The 13,928-nt window shown below is 47.7% G+C and overlaps 1 protein-coding gene across 1 annotated transcript in view; it reads left to right on the top strand.

Moving 5' to 3' along the window:
* The window catches only part of CenG1A (Centaurin gamma 1A), a 625,830-nt gene that overhangs the window by 376,495 nt on the left and 235,407 nt on the right, over positions 1-13,928 (top strand). The gene's annotated exons all lie outside the window — the stretch shown is intronic.

Below are 13,928 nucleotides of genomic sequence, written 5' to 3'. Positions count from 1 at the left end.
GAATTTTCCTTTATCTCGTACCAGCGAAGACGTGTTGTCCAGACGTGTTGCCCATCGTCCGGCTCTACCCCACTGATGACTGTGGACCATCTCCTTGGAAACGCTGCTTCTCTTCCTCATTTATGGTCTTATGCAGCTTATCGAGTCATGAAGAGATTGAGCGTTCATGAGGGAGGACGGCTCACAGACTCATAGTTTGATTTTCCGAACTGGAAAGTTTACTTCGGGTAGTTAGAAAGAGAAGGAGAGTTCGAATCGAAAGATATATGCACATCCAGTACACTAAAGGGCCTTGTGTGACATTTTGAAGGAAAGGGATCACAGAAATTAAGGGGTTGGTAAGGGTGCCTTCGTTGTTATGGGTATGGAGCCTCACTTCAGGGTACAGGGAGGGTAAGGGGAAAGAGGGGTAATCATGGCCAAGGTTATGGGATTCATTGTGTGGTGATGGCAAGGCGTCGGCACCTTTTATTGGGTACTGGTTGAAGGTGCCATGTGTGTGTGTGTGTGTGGGTGTGTGTGTGTGTTGTGGGGGGGGGGGGAGATTTGTGGGGTTAGGGGTGGAGTAGGCTTAGTGTTAAGTGATAAATACAGACGTAACACATTTGGTTTTGACACAGCCCGATGTGTAGCACTTAGTTCCGTGGGTCGTCTAGGGGCGGTTTAAAAGTTTGTCTGGGGGTAGGGGAGGTGCGTAGGAGGGGGTTCTCTGGGGGGAAGTATGTTCACATTACTGGGGGGGGGGGGAAGTGATTGTGAGGTACAACACAAAATAACATGTCATTCGTTACTCTTATTATCACACTTAATTTACCATGCAGGACCAATAAAGCTGTTAATATTGGTAAAGCACTGCTCTTTATTGCCCCCTCATTATCATTATTATTGTTCGTAAATTTGTACCATAATGAAGGTGAATAAAAAGAATCGTCGCTGCTTCATAATTCCAGGTTGATTACCGTCGGGGCCACGTCGTCGCATGTAGAGCAACTGCGACGGAATGGCATCGATCGGGCGTTCCGCTAGGGGAGTTTTTTGGTGCCTACGCTGATTACTGGGGCGTGAGGGAAATGGGGGTAGGGGCGTGGGTGTCGCTTGCTGCTGTCAACCCAACCCATGGCGGACTCCACCCAAAACCTTGTTATAAGTCCTACCTCCCCTCCACGCCCTTCTGTTATCCCACCCTTCCCCACCCACGTCCTGCCAGGGGCTACCCCGACCAGTACTCACCATTCCCCCGTCCACCACGACCTTGCGCCACGCCTGCTGATGCTCACCGGAGAGTCCTTTGTTGTCAGAGGGTAAACAGAGGGAAGGTAAAACTCGAAACGGTAAAACTTCAGCTTTAAAAAAAAACCCACTTGGGTAAACAGGAGTTTGCCATTACGAGACGATTATGTTGGTATTCTTTGCGTAATCCCATGCGCACACTGCTACGACTCTGGCGCATGACGGCACGACCCTGGAGGACGACGGCACAACCCCTGGAGCACGACGGTACGACCCCTGCAGCACGACGGTACGACCCATGGAGAACGGCGATACGACCAATGAGTATGATGGCCTGGCTCACGGGTCAAAGGGCAGGTCGAGCCACGGACGGACCAGTCGTTTTGTCGTCCCCCGACACTCTGCGTCCCGACGATGGTGCCAGGTGTGTGTCTTCCCCCCGACGATGGTGCCAGGTGTGTGTCTTCCCCCCGACGATGGTGCCAGGTGTGTGTCGTCCCCCCGACGATGGTGCCAGGTGTGTGTCTTCCCCCCGACGATGGTGCCAGGTGTTTGTCTTCCCCCCGACGATGGTGCCAGGTGTGTGTCGTCCCCCCGACGATGGTGCCAGGTGTGTGTCGTCTCCCCGACGATGGTACCAGGTGTTTGTCGTCCCCCCGACGATGGTGCCAGGTGTGTGTCTTCCCCCCAGACGATGATGCCAGGTGTGTGTCGTCTCCCCGACGATGGTGCCAGGTGTTTGTCGTCCCCCCGACGGTGGTGCCAGGTGTGTGTCGTCTCCCCGACGATGGTGCCAGGTGTGTGTCGTCCCCCCGACGATGGTACCAGGTGTGTGTCGTCCCCCCGACGATGGTGCCAGGTGTGTGTCGTCTCCCCGACGATGGTGCCAGGTGTGTGTCGTCTCCCCGTCGATGGTGCCAGGTGTGTGTCGTCTCCCCGACGATGGTGCCAGGTGTGTGTCGTCCGCGACGCTTATGACCTAATAGGGAGACGGTATTTACATAATTTATTCAATATTGATGGAAAACGATTATTGTATTTCTTTTTTATGGACGACATACATACAACCCCCAGTTGGGATGATTACATATCGATGTCATTATGATAAGAAACAGCGTTTAAAAAAATGTGTGATGTTGGGGGAGGATTCTGCAGTGGGTTTTCAGTGTCGATGTCTTTATAAAACGAGTGGGAATTGGCGCTGGGTGCGTCAAGATACTCGTGGACTCTCTCTCTCTCTCTCTCTCTCTCTCTCTCTCTCTCTCTCTCTCTCTCTCTCTCTCTCTCTCTCTCTCTCTCTCTCACTTGACTCGTTCATAGTAACCATCTTTTCATGCTATGAGCGCTACCCCGCTCGCTAGCTAGCCCTGCCCTCTCTGGCGAAGTCTCGTAAGTACTCTCTCTCTCTCTCTCTCTCTCTCTCTCTCTCTCTCTCTCTCTCTCTCTCTCTCTCTCTCTCTCTCTCTCTCTCTCTCTCTCTCATCACCCAAATTCAGGCCTGTACGGTAATGTACTCGCTTCGTGCCCTGTAATTTTTACGTACGCTTAATTCATATTGGTTTTTGGGGACGACTCTCCCAGACGTCCATTAAAAGCTTTGGCCCAGTTAGGTTTGCTGGTCGAGATGGGAGCGTTTTGATGGGTTTGTTGGTGAAGAGAGATGCTCTTGATGGGTTTGTTAGGGGAGAGAGATGCTGTTAATGGGTTTGTTTGGTGAGGAGGGGCGCGGTTTGTGAGACATGAGTGATGGTGAGGGAGACATGAGGGATGGTGAGGGAGATACGAGTGGTGTGAGGGAGACATGAACGATGGTGAGGGAGACATGAGGGATGGTGAGGGAGATACGAGTGGTGGTGAGGGAGGTATATGTGTGGCGGTAGTGGTGATGGTGGAAAGGAGTTAGGGAAAGGGGAGGCAGTAACAGATGTGGTTAGCCTTGTGGAAGGGTTTAATCCCATCATGATTAAGGACAACAAGGCCCTTCCATACGCCCGTCGACCACCAACTGATGTCTCCCTTCTTTCTCTGTCCCATCCCGTCCTATTCCGTCCATTCCATTCCCGTTCCTTTCCGTCCATTCCCGTCCCTTGTAAGATTGTCGTCGTGTATACGTGTGTGTGTGTGTGTGTGTGTGTGTGTGTATGTATGTGGACAGTCAGTCATTAGATTGAATTGATTTTTAACATAATTAAGAAGTCTGTGTTCGTTAATTATCATGGGTGATAATTGGTCATTAGTGGCATCTAGGTGTCTTTACGTTACTGTTAAACGGAATTGTGTTTTGATATCACCACACAACACAACTCTACATATGTTATTCATATATATATATATATATTTTTTTTTTTTTGACTCATTGATAAGAAGCCATTTGTTAAGAAAACATATAAACCCTTGAGCACGACGGTCCGACACTCGAGCACGACGATACGACCCTTGAGCACGACGGTCCGACACTCTAGCACAACGATACGACCCTTGAGCACGACTGTGCCCTCCTTGAGCACGACGGCACGACCCTTGAGCACGACGACACGACCCTTGAGCGCGACGACCGACCCTTGAGTACGACGGCACGACCCTTGAGCACGATGGTACGACACCCGAATCAGCAGCTAAGTAGGATGGCTCTGGATGGTGTAGCACCAGTGTCCTTAACGTGGTTTCCCCTTAGTGTAGATTCTTAACGCTGTCGTTGAAGCTTCGTCTCCGCTTGATAGATATTTTGTGGGATTCTTGATGCGTGTGTGTGTGTTATGAAGGTGGATTAGGCTGGAGGCTTACACAAGAGGTACTGGAAATATGTGTCTTGGAGGATGGAGAGATCTGTAGAAGACTTCAACTACGTTGCTTATGAGAATAGGCACACTAGGCCTCCTCGATGCACGCGTTTAGAGGTACACGTGGTGGCAAGAACGCGTGGCCGGAGGGAGGGGGTAAAGGGCGCGTGTTGACCTGTGACTACGTCACCAACCACCAACACCATATGCTCGCAACCACCACCCCCACCTCTCTCTCTTTCTCTCTCCCTCTTCCCCTACATGGTTAACCCATGTGGTGGTGGCTGTGGTAGAACGGTCGGGCCAGTTGACGACCCTCCCCCACACGGATCGCCGCTGCCACTTCTGCAGGAGGGATCGCATCAAGAGAGAGAGAGAGAGAGAGAGAGAGAGAGAGAGAGAGAGAGAGAGAGAGAGAGAGACGTCTTGCTGGCACAGATGGTAGTTTGGACTAATATTCATATGCTGTTTATTAATACTAAGGGAACCAGGTATAGTTCCTTGGGGACGCTGCTCTGGACGAAGATGCTGTGTAACTTTAGAACAGGTATATGTATATATATATATATATATATATATATATATATATATATATATATATATATATATATATATATATATTTTTTTTTTTTTTTTTTTTTTTTTATACTTTGTCGCTGTCTCCCGCGTTTGCGAGGTAGCGCAAGGAAACAGACGAAAGAAATGGCCCCACCCCCCCCCCCCCCATACACATGTACATACACATGTCCACACACGCAAATATACATACCTACACAGCTTTCCATGGTCCACCCCAGACGCTTCACATGCCTTGATTCACTCCACTGACAGCACGTCAACCCCTGTATACCACATCGCTCCAATTCACTCTATTCCTTGCCCTCCTTACACCCTCCTGCATGTTCAGGCCCCGATCACACAAAATCTTTTTCACTCCATCTTTCCACCTCCAATTTGGTCTCCCTCTTCTCCTCGTTCCCTCCACCTCCGACACATATATCCTCTTGGTCAATCTTTCCTCACTCATTCTCTCCATGTGCCCAAACCATTTCAAAACACCCTCTTCTGCTCTCTCAACCACGCTCTTTTTATTTCCACACATCTCTCTTACCCTTACGTTACTTACTCGATCAAACCACCTCACACCACACATTGTCCTCAAACATCTCATTTCCAGCACATCCATCCTCCTGCGCACAACTCTATCCATAGCCCACGCCTCGCAACCATACAACATTGTTGGAACCACTATTCCTTCAAACATACCCATTTTTGCTTTCCGAGATAATGTTCTCGACTTCCACACATTTTTCAAGGCTCCCAAAATTTTCGCCCCCTCCCCCACCCTATGATCCACTTCCGCTTCCATGGTTCCATCCGCTGACAGATCCACTCCCAGATATCTAAAACACTTCACTTCCTCCAGTTTTTCTCCATTCAAACTCTTTTCTTTTCTTTTCTTTTAAACTATTCGCCATTTCCCGCGTTAGCGAGGTAGCATTAAGAACAGAGGACTAGGCCTTTGAGGGAATACCCTCACCTGGCCCAATTCTCTGTTCCTTCTTTTGGAAAAAAAAAAAAAAAAAAAAAAAAACGAGAGGGGAGGATTTCCAGCCCCCCGCTCCCTCCCCTTTTAGTCGCCTTCTACGACACGCAGGGAATACGTGGGAAGTATTCTTAATCCCCTATCCCCAGGGATAATATATATATATATATATATATATATATATATATATATATATATATATATATATATATATATATATATATATTTTCCTATGAGTCCATAGGGAAAATGAAACACGAAAAGTTCCCAAGTGCACTTTCGTGTAATAATCACATCACCAGGGGAGACACAAGAGAGAAATATAACAGTCAGTTGATATATATATATATATTGGCTTGTCCCCTTTACTCTCCCCTGCTTTCCAATACTTGCATCGGACATACTCAGGGTTTTATGGTGCGAGTTGTGACAGACGGCTCTAGTTGTCGTTCTGTGGTGGGGCGTCACGCGGGGTTCCCAGGTTCGTTCGGTTACGCGTTTGTGACGGCTGGGTTACGCAGAGGGTGAGGGAGGAGGCTATGGTCGTAAACTCCCGTGCTATCTCTCCCCTTAGCATTGAATTGGTGATAGAATATCAGAATTAGCTGCATAGGTGATTAGATTTTCATATTTGGGGTTGTGATTGATATCATTTAGATTAGTGTAGCCAAAGCTCTTCTCTTTGGGCACGAGAAATGATCCCTTAATCTTATAGGGGATTGGCCAGTCAGGGAAGAAGATGGGGCGGGGAGGAGGAGGAGGGTCGAGAGGAGGAGAAGTAAGGGATTGGCTGGTTCGAGAAGACTGTGAAAGAGAATGTGTATCATTAAGGAGTGGCCAATCAAGGAGAAAGAGCATGAGAAGAGACCCGTGTAGGGATTGGCTTTGAGGGACGGGAGACCCAAGAAGAGACCCCGGAGGGACTGGTTGATGAGGGAGGAAAGTGGGATGGAGTGGAGGAGAGGATGCCATGAGCCGGGCACCAGTCGTATGTGTATATCCTACAGTATATCGCCCCCCCCTTCCCATCCCACATACCTCCCCCTTTCCATGGCTAACGAGGTCGCAATCATTTATTACCGTCTCTGCCATCTTCCATTAACCCCTGCGACCCGTGAGAACACACACACACACACACACACACACACACACACACACACACACACCCGCTGAAAAAGTGAGTGTGTTCGTGTGAAGTTGGCGAGTGTGTGCAGCGGTTCGTGTGAAGGCTTCCGTCTGGTGCAGGCAGAGCCGGTCTCTCCTCCCGGGGTTGAGGGCAGCCATGAAGAGGAGGATGGAGGAGGAGGATGGTGTGTGTGTGTGTGTGTGTGTGTGTGTGTGTGTGTGTGTGTGTGTGTGTTTTATCCCCCCCTCCTCTCCCTCAAGTGGCTTATGATGGCAGCTTGTTACGAGCTCTAAGCTCCCAATCCCTCGTCATCTACCAGTAAACTGGGTCATTTGCCCCGCCTGGTCGTTAAGTGCAATTTCTAGTTTTTTGTTTTTTTCACTCGTAGTTAAGGGGAGTTTCTCTCTCTCTCTCTCTCTCTCTCTCTCTCTCTCTCTCTCTCTCTCTCTCTCTCTCTCTCTCTCTCTCTCTCTCTCTCTCCAAAAAGGCAGGTGTGGTTTGGTTGTCTGGCTGCGATGATGGGACGACCATGAGTGTGAGAAGTTGTTGGCGTGTGACGTAACGGCTGTTACTTGGGAGGGAGGGTGGGGGGGGGTGATCGTTAGCGCAGCAGCAACAACAACTGCAGCAGTGGTTGTGGGGATGGTCATTAGCTACGACCGCGGATGAGTGCGCAGCATGGCTACGGACACCTCAAAAACTATGTCAGCCTCTCTCTCTCTCTCTCTCTCTCTCTCTCTCTCTCTCTCTCTCTCTCTCTCTCTCTCTCTCTCTCTCTCTCTCTCTCTCTCTCTATCTATCTATCTATATATATATATATATATATATATATATATATATATATATATATATATATATATATATGGGTGGAGTACACTGTACGGCGTGTGGACGTTGTATGCAGATAGTGCTGTGTCGCCGGTCATCTCTCGGGGGTAAAGCGTCGAACGAATCAAAATGGGTATTAGTGTGTTGCGTGTGCGTTCGTGCGTGCGTGTGTGTGGGGGGGCAAAAAAAAAAAAAAGTTGGGAAGTTACTGGTATTACGAGGTAGATCGAGGTAGTGGACAGGCGGTAATCGCGGTGTGCTTGAGTCGTGCTTTGATGCAAGGGTGGATGGATGGATGGATGGATGGATGGAGAGAGGTGGGTTAGTGAGGAGTAAGGGAAGAGGTGTCGGGATGGAGGGATTGATGAGGGAATTTACCGGGTTGAGTCGAGGCCAAGATATATAGAGGGAAGGGGTTTGAGTCTAGGGGAGGAGGGTTATAGAAAGTTTTTTTCCCTATGTGTCTCACCTTCGGAATTTAAGTTATAGGATAGGGAAGCGACGGTGAGTTTGGTATAGGGGAAGTTAGTGGGTTGAGTGCGAGAGGAAGGCGTCAGCGCTTCTTCACGAGGTGAAGGGGGAAAAGGGAGATAGAGGGAGAACAGTGAGCGAGATGGAAGGACACAGCTAGAATGAGTGAGATGTTGTTATGGAGTAGTATAGAGGGATGTGTATGGATAGAGATGTAAGTTGACAGCAAGAGTTAATCCGCTAGATAGAGGGAGAGAAGTTATGGTATAGTCAGGCAAAGAGGTAAGTGAAAACAGATAGGATCGAATATCTTCGACCGCCGATAACATTCGTCTCTGTTTTCTTATCATTGTTTCATAGTCATCGAGTCTAGGATTCGAAGCTTCGTATGTGAGTAGCATTGATTATAAATTCTAAGGAATAGTTCGATGGTCTTCTTCGAAGTCGTTTCGAAGTCATTTTACAACTTTTCGGTGTGAGCTGTGAAAGTTTCGGATCCTCTTTTTAATTTTTAATGATAGTATTATAAGTGTAACGGAAAGGAAGGTGGGTAGTCGTGGGTAAACGTTATGAAAGGAGTTTATGTAACCAGTGTCTCAAAGACCCGGAGCACTGAATGGTGTTTATGGGAAAGGTTCGAAAAAATTTCAGGTATCGAAGTCCCTATTATTAGTGTAATCCCCGCTGACTCGATCCTCTTTTTTTTTTTTAGTAAAATGTTTTGAACGGATCAAGGGGGTTTTGACTCGATGGAATCTATATTTGACCATCCACCTTTACGTGTATTGATATTTGTCACTCCTTTTATATTCCACTATAAAGAAAAAAAACTCGTCCTTCTACAAAATTAAGTAAGGGGAAAACCTTTTCATGGCACCAGCTTTTGGGAGACAGGAAGCCTTTTAGGTTATTACAGAAGTTTTTGTTGACTTCAAACCTTTTTAAGTCAGTAGGGAGAAGGAACCGGATTTCCTTTTTGGTATTGAGGATTATTACTTACAACCCAACCCTCTTCCCATGGCTGTTGCGAGGGGTTGGTGTGCATGTGTAAGACTCTCTCTCTCTCTCTCTCTCTCTCTCTCTCTCTCTCTCTCTCTCTCTCTCTCTCTCTCTCTCTCTCTAGCCGCCCCTCCCCCAACCCCCACCACGAATCGAAGCGTTTGGTGTTACGTAATGCAAGATCAACATAGGAATTGTCACTAGAAAATGATGTACGTTTGATTCCATTTCGTTTTCAGACTTGACTGTTTTACGTGGGTTTAAAAGCCAGGTAATAGATGACAGAATGGTCTGCTACCTACTGAAGGATAGTACTTTGGGGGGAGGGAAAACCAGGTAACAGAAGACCTGATGGTCTGTGACGACGCTGTCTGCTGGAGACTGTACATGGGGTGGGAAACCAGGTAACAGAAGACCTGATGGTCTGTGACGAAGTTGTCTGCTGGAGACTGTACATGGGGTGGGAAACCAGGTAACAGAAGACCTGATGGCCTGTGAAAAGGTTGATCTGCAGGAGGACACTCGTAGTGTCCTCGATGGCAGATGGAGACAGGATGTCAAAGACGAAAAGGATCACCATTTGTTTGAGTTATTGACTGTAGTGGTGTTGTCCATGTGACCTGGGGGCGCTTGCATGGTGACCAGGTCCCGCGAGGTTGATGATGGTGTATCCTGGAGACCCCCTGTTATCATCTATACCCCTTCAGGAAAATTCACAGATGAATAATAGTGGTCTCCTCCATTCATTGGGGGTCCCCCATTCATGAGTAAGCTCCCCTTTCATAGGTAAGATATCTCCCATCCCATCCCCATGGGTAGGGTCCTCGTGCATGGGTAATGCGACAAGCCTGGAGCGCGTCCAGGAGGTGGACCTGCCTTCCCACTTTCCTCTTCGTCTCCGCCTCCGCCGCCTTTGCCCTCCAGCGAGGGAAGGTCCTTCGTCGGCCTTTGCCAACCGCCTCCGTGTGTCGCCCGATCTCTGGCACCGCCTCCGTGTCTCCTGGCACAGGAGTCTGGCACCTCATCCGTGTCACCCACTCGCTGAGAGAGAGAGAGAGAGAGAGAGAGAGAGAGAGAGAGAGAGAGAGAGAGAGAGAGAGAGAGAGAGTCATTGGATGATCCCTGCGCCTTGTTCGAAAGTATTTGGCCACGAAAAGTGTTCACAGCCTGCAGGTCTTGGGCTGTTGTATACATCAGTGAAGTAGATGTGTAAATTGTTATTCGTGGATCTGAACGGATATTCGTGAATGTGAACATGCATTTGTGTGCGGAAATGTGTATTCCTGTTGTGTAAATGGATCTTTGCCGATATTGATGGATATTCAGTGAGGTAAACGGATATACGTCGATGTAAAGGAAGATCGTTGGTGGATATTGATGTACATTGATGTAAGTGTATGCTTGTTGATGTATGTGGATTCCACAACTTGTCGTAGGTATATATATATATATATATATAGGGGAGAAAGAATACTTCCCACGTATTCCCTGCGTGTCGTAGAAGGCGACTAAAAGGGAAGGGAGCGGGGGGCTGGAAATCCTCCCCTCTGTTTTTTTTTTTAATTTTCCAAAAGAAGGAACAGAGAAGGGGGCCAGGTGAGGATATTCCCTCAAAGGCCCAGTCCTCTGTTCTTAACGCTACCTCGCTATTGCGGGAAATGGCGAATAGTATGAATATATAAAAAAGAATATATATATATATATATATATATATATATATATATATATATATATATATATATATATATATATATATATGCTGGCATAAACAGTTTTAATTATCATTCTTAAGTAAAGTCAAGTCTTTCTAAAGTAACCAGGATTTGTTATAACTGAGGTTTTATTGTCTTAGACGATTAAAGACGGTCCCTTGCTGGGTGAATTATAAGTCTGTCTCCAGAGGTAGTTGAAATTTAAGTTGACTTCACTCTTGTAAGTTGGCTGTATCTTGTGTTAAGTGGCAATAAGTATGCAAGTTATTACGGCTGGAGAACTTCGTTGTATTGTGCCCCGTTTACGCTGTCGTCATACAGTGTACAGCAATGGCAGATTTCTCCTCGGTAATTATACATTCTTAATTACTGTCATTTTTTTTTTTTACCATAATTACATTAATATTTCTTTCGGCCATGAAATTTTAATTCGCTGTTTTTGATTATGATAGCAAGGAGGGAGTAATTAGCGTGTGGGAAGCAATTTTAGAACCCACAATATGAGAGCTGTAATAATTAAAATGACAGGAGGGTAATTACTGACGCTAATGACACGTAATTTACAACGTTGCTTGGTAGTGTTGTCGAATGTCATTGTTATCCACGTCCCTGAGACGTCCTGTGTTCGTACCCTGCAACACCTCCAGCTATGTGTTGCTGTGTTTTCCCGTAGACATCCTGTGTTGAGTTCCTGCAACATGTATACAAGTGTGTGTTGCTGTGTTTTCCCCGAGACATCCTGTGTTGAGTTCCTGCAACATGTATACAAGTGTGTGTTGCTGTGTTTTCCCCGAGACATCCTGTGTTGAGTTCCTGCAACATATATACAAGTGTGTGTTTCTGTGTTTCCCCGAGACATCCTGTGTTGAGTTCCTGCAACATGTATACAAGTGTGTATTGCTGTGTTTTCCCATAGACATCCTGTGTTGAGTTCCTGCAACATATATACAAGTGTGTGTTTCTGTGTTTCCCCGAGACATCCTGTGTTGAGTTCCTGCAACATATATACAAGTGTGTGTTGCTGTGTTTTCCCATAGACATCCTGTGTTGAGTTCCTGCAACATGTATACAAGTGTGTGTTGCTGTGTTTTCCCCGAGACATCCTGTGTTGAGTTCCTGCAACATATATACAAGTGTGTGTTTCTGTGTTTCCCCGAGACATCCTGTGTTGAGTTCCTGCAACATGTATACAAGTGTGTGTTGCTGTGTTTTCCCATAGACATCCTGTGTTGAGTTCCTGCAACATATATACAAGTATGTGTTTCTGTGTTTCCCCGAGACATCCTGTGTTGAGTTCCTGCAACATATATACAAGTATGTGTTTCTGTGTTTCCCCGAGACATCCTGTGTTGAGTTCCTGCAACATATATACAAGTATGTGTTTCTGTGTTTCCCCGAGACATCCTGTGTTGAGTTCCTGCAACATGTATACAAATATGTGTTGCTTTGTTTTCCCCTAGACGTCGTGTGGTGAGTTCCTGCAACACATAAATTGTGTATTGCTGCTTTTACTCGGACATCCCGTGCTGGGGTTCCCGCAACAGATCCCTTTTGTGTGTTACTGGGAAGCGATGTGCCACGTTTCATAGGGGAGGGAGGGGAGGAAAGAAGGGGGGGGGGGGGGGGAACGGGGAAGCACAACGTGAGAGAGTAATGGAGGTGACAGACTTGGTTGTGTTGGAGGGAGAGCTTTGGTGGTGGTGGTGGTGGAGAGGGAAGGGCAGCGGTTGTGGTGGTGGTGGTGAGGAGGAGGAGGGACTGGGCCAGGAGAGGAAAGGAAGGAAGGGAAGGAGGGAGGGAGGGAGTGTGTGTGTGTGTGTGTGTGTGTGTGTGTGTGTGTGTGTGTGTGTGTGTGTGTGTGTGTGTGTGTGTGCAGGCAGCCAGGCAGTACCTCATACTGACCAGGACTGGGTTAAGCCAACGGACACAAGAGATGTTCTTGACCATACAGCGCCCCAGACGAAAGGGGGCACTCGAGAGGGTGGTTAGTCTTGAGGGAGAGAGGGAGGGAGGATGAGGAGGAGGGAGGGAGAGGCAGAGGTATGTTAGAACTGCTATTTACTGCAATTTATATTAATCTCTCTCTCTCTCTCTCTCTCTCTCTCTCTCTCTCTCTCTCTCTCTCTCTCTCTCTCTCTCTCTCTCTCTCTCTCTCTCTCTCTCCCTCCCTCCCTCCCTCCCTCCCTCCGTACGTCGGTAAAGTTAACGAGTAGTGGAGGGATCAGAGAACAGGAGGAGGAAGAGGAAGGGGTGCTCAGCGGAGACCTGGTCAGGTAAGGAGAGGTTTTTAATGGCGAGGTCTCTCTGCTCCAGGATTAATATCATCTGCTCTGCTTGAGAATTCCATGGAATGCTGGAGTAGCCAGTAATGCTTATATAGATAGATAGATAGATAGATAGTTGTGTGTGTGTGTGTGTGTGTGTGTGTGTGTGTGTGTGTGTGTGTACCGTTGGGTTGGAGTGGGTAGACCAGCGTTACGTAACACCAGGTTTCCCTTCCCTTCCCTCCCTCTCCCTTCTTGGCCTGGGCCAGACTGGAGGCCCTCGTTACCGGAGATTCAGGAACCGTTGGTCATGCTTGAGCATACGCGGTCCGTGGAGGCTGGTGTGTACAATGCCTCCAGTGATTGTATCATGTACCTGTGAGGCGGAGGGATGGGGGGTAAGCACCGTCGGTGTGTTTTGGGTGGGAAGGAGCAGCTGTTGGGGTAATGTCTTATTCGGATCAGACAGCGAGACAATTCGAATCAGAGAGCGAGACGGTTCGAATCAAACTTTGAGACTGTTCGGATCCGACTGTGGAACAGTATAGATTAGACAATGAAACCCTTCGGATCAGACTATAAAACAGGGTGGATTAGACGTTTGAAACAGTTCGTATCAGACAGTGAGACAATCCGAACCTTGTTCATTTAGACGAAATAGGTTTAAAACAGTATTGGCATGACTTGAAAACGACGTTTTCCGTTCTCGACCTCCAGTGGTTCATCTGTTGGTTTCTTCGTCAGTTCTGTGGGGTGTGTGACGCCAGATATTCCCTCCCAGTCTACCCCTCTTGAGTAGAACCTCACTCACCAGTGCGAGATGTTTTTCCCAAGTCTCGTCATGGCTGCGCACGACTCCTGCTGGGAGAACACGGTTTCCCCATCCGTCGTCTTTCACTCGGTGATGTAGACCACAAGTGTGGCGGTGGTGTAGACTGCAAGTGTGGCGGTGGTGTAGACTGCAAGTGTGGC

This window comes from Panulirus ornatus, chromosome 15 (genome assembly GCF_036320965.1).
Source record: "Panulirus ornatus isolate Po-2019 chromosome 15, ASM3632096v1, whole genome shotgun sequence".
In the NCBI taxonomy this organism is placed as follows: Eukaryota; Metazoa; Arthropoda; class Malacostraca; order Decapoda; family Palinuridae; genus Panulirus; species Panulirus ornatus.
The sequence above is the reverse complement of the archived record's forward strand: the minus strand, read 5'-3'. Positions and strand labels throughout refer to the sequence as shown.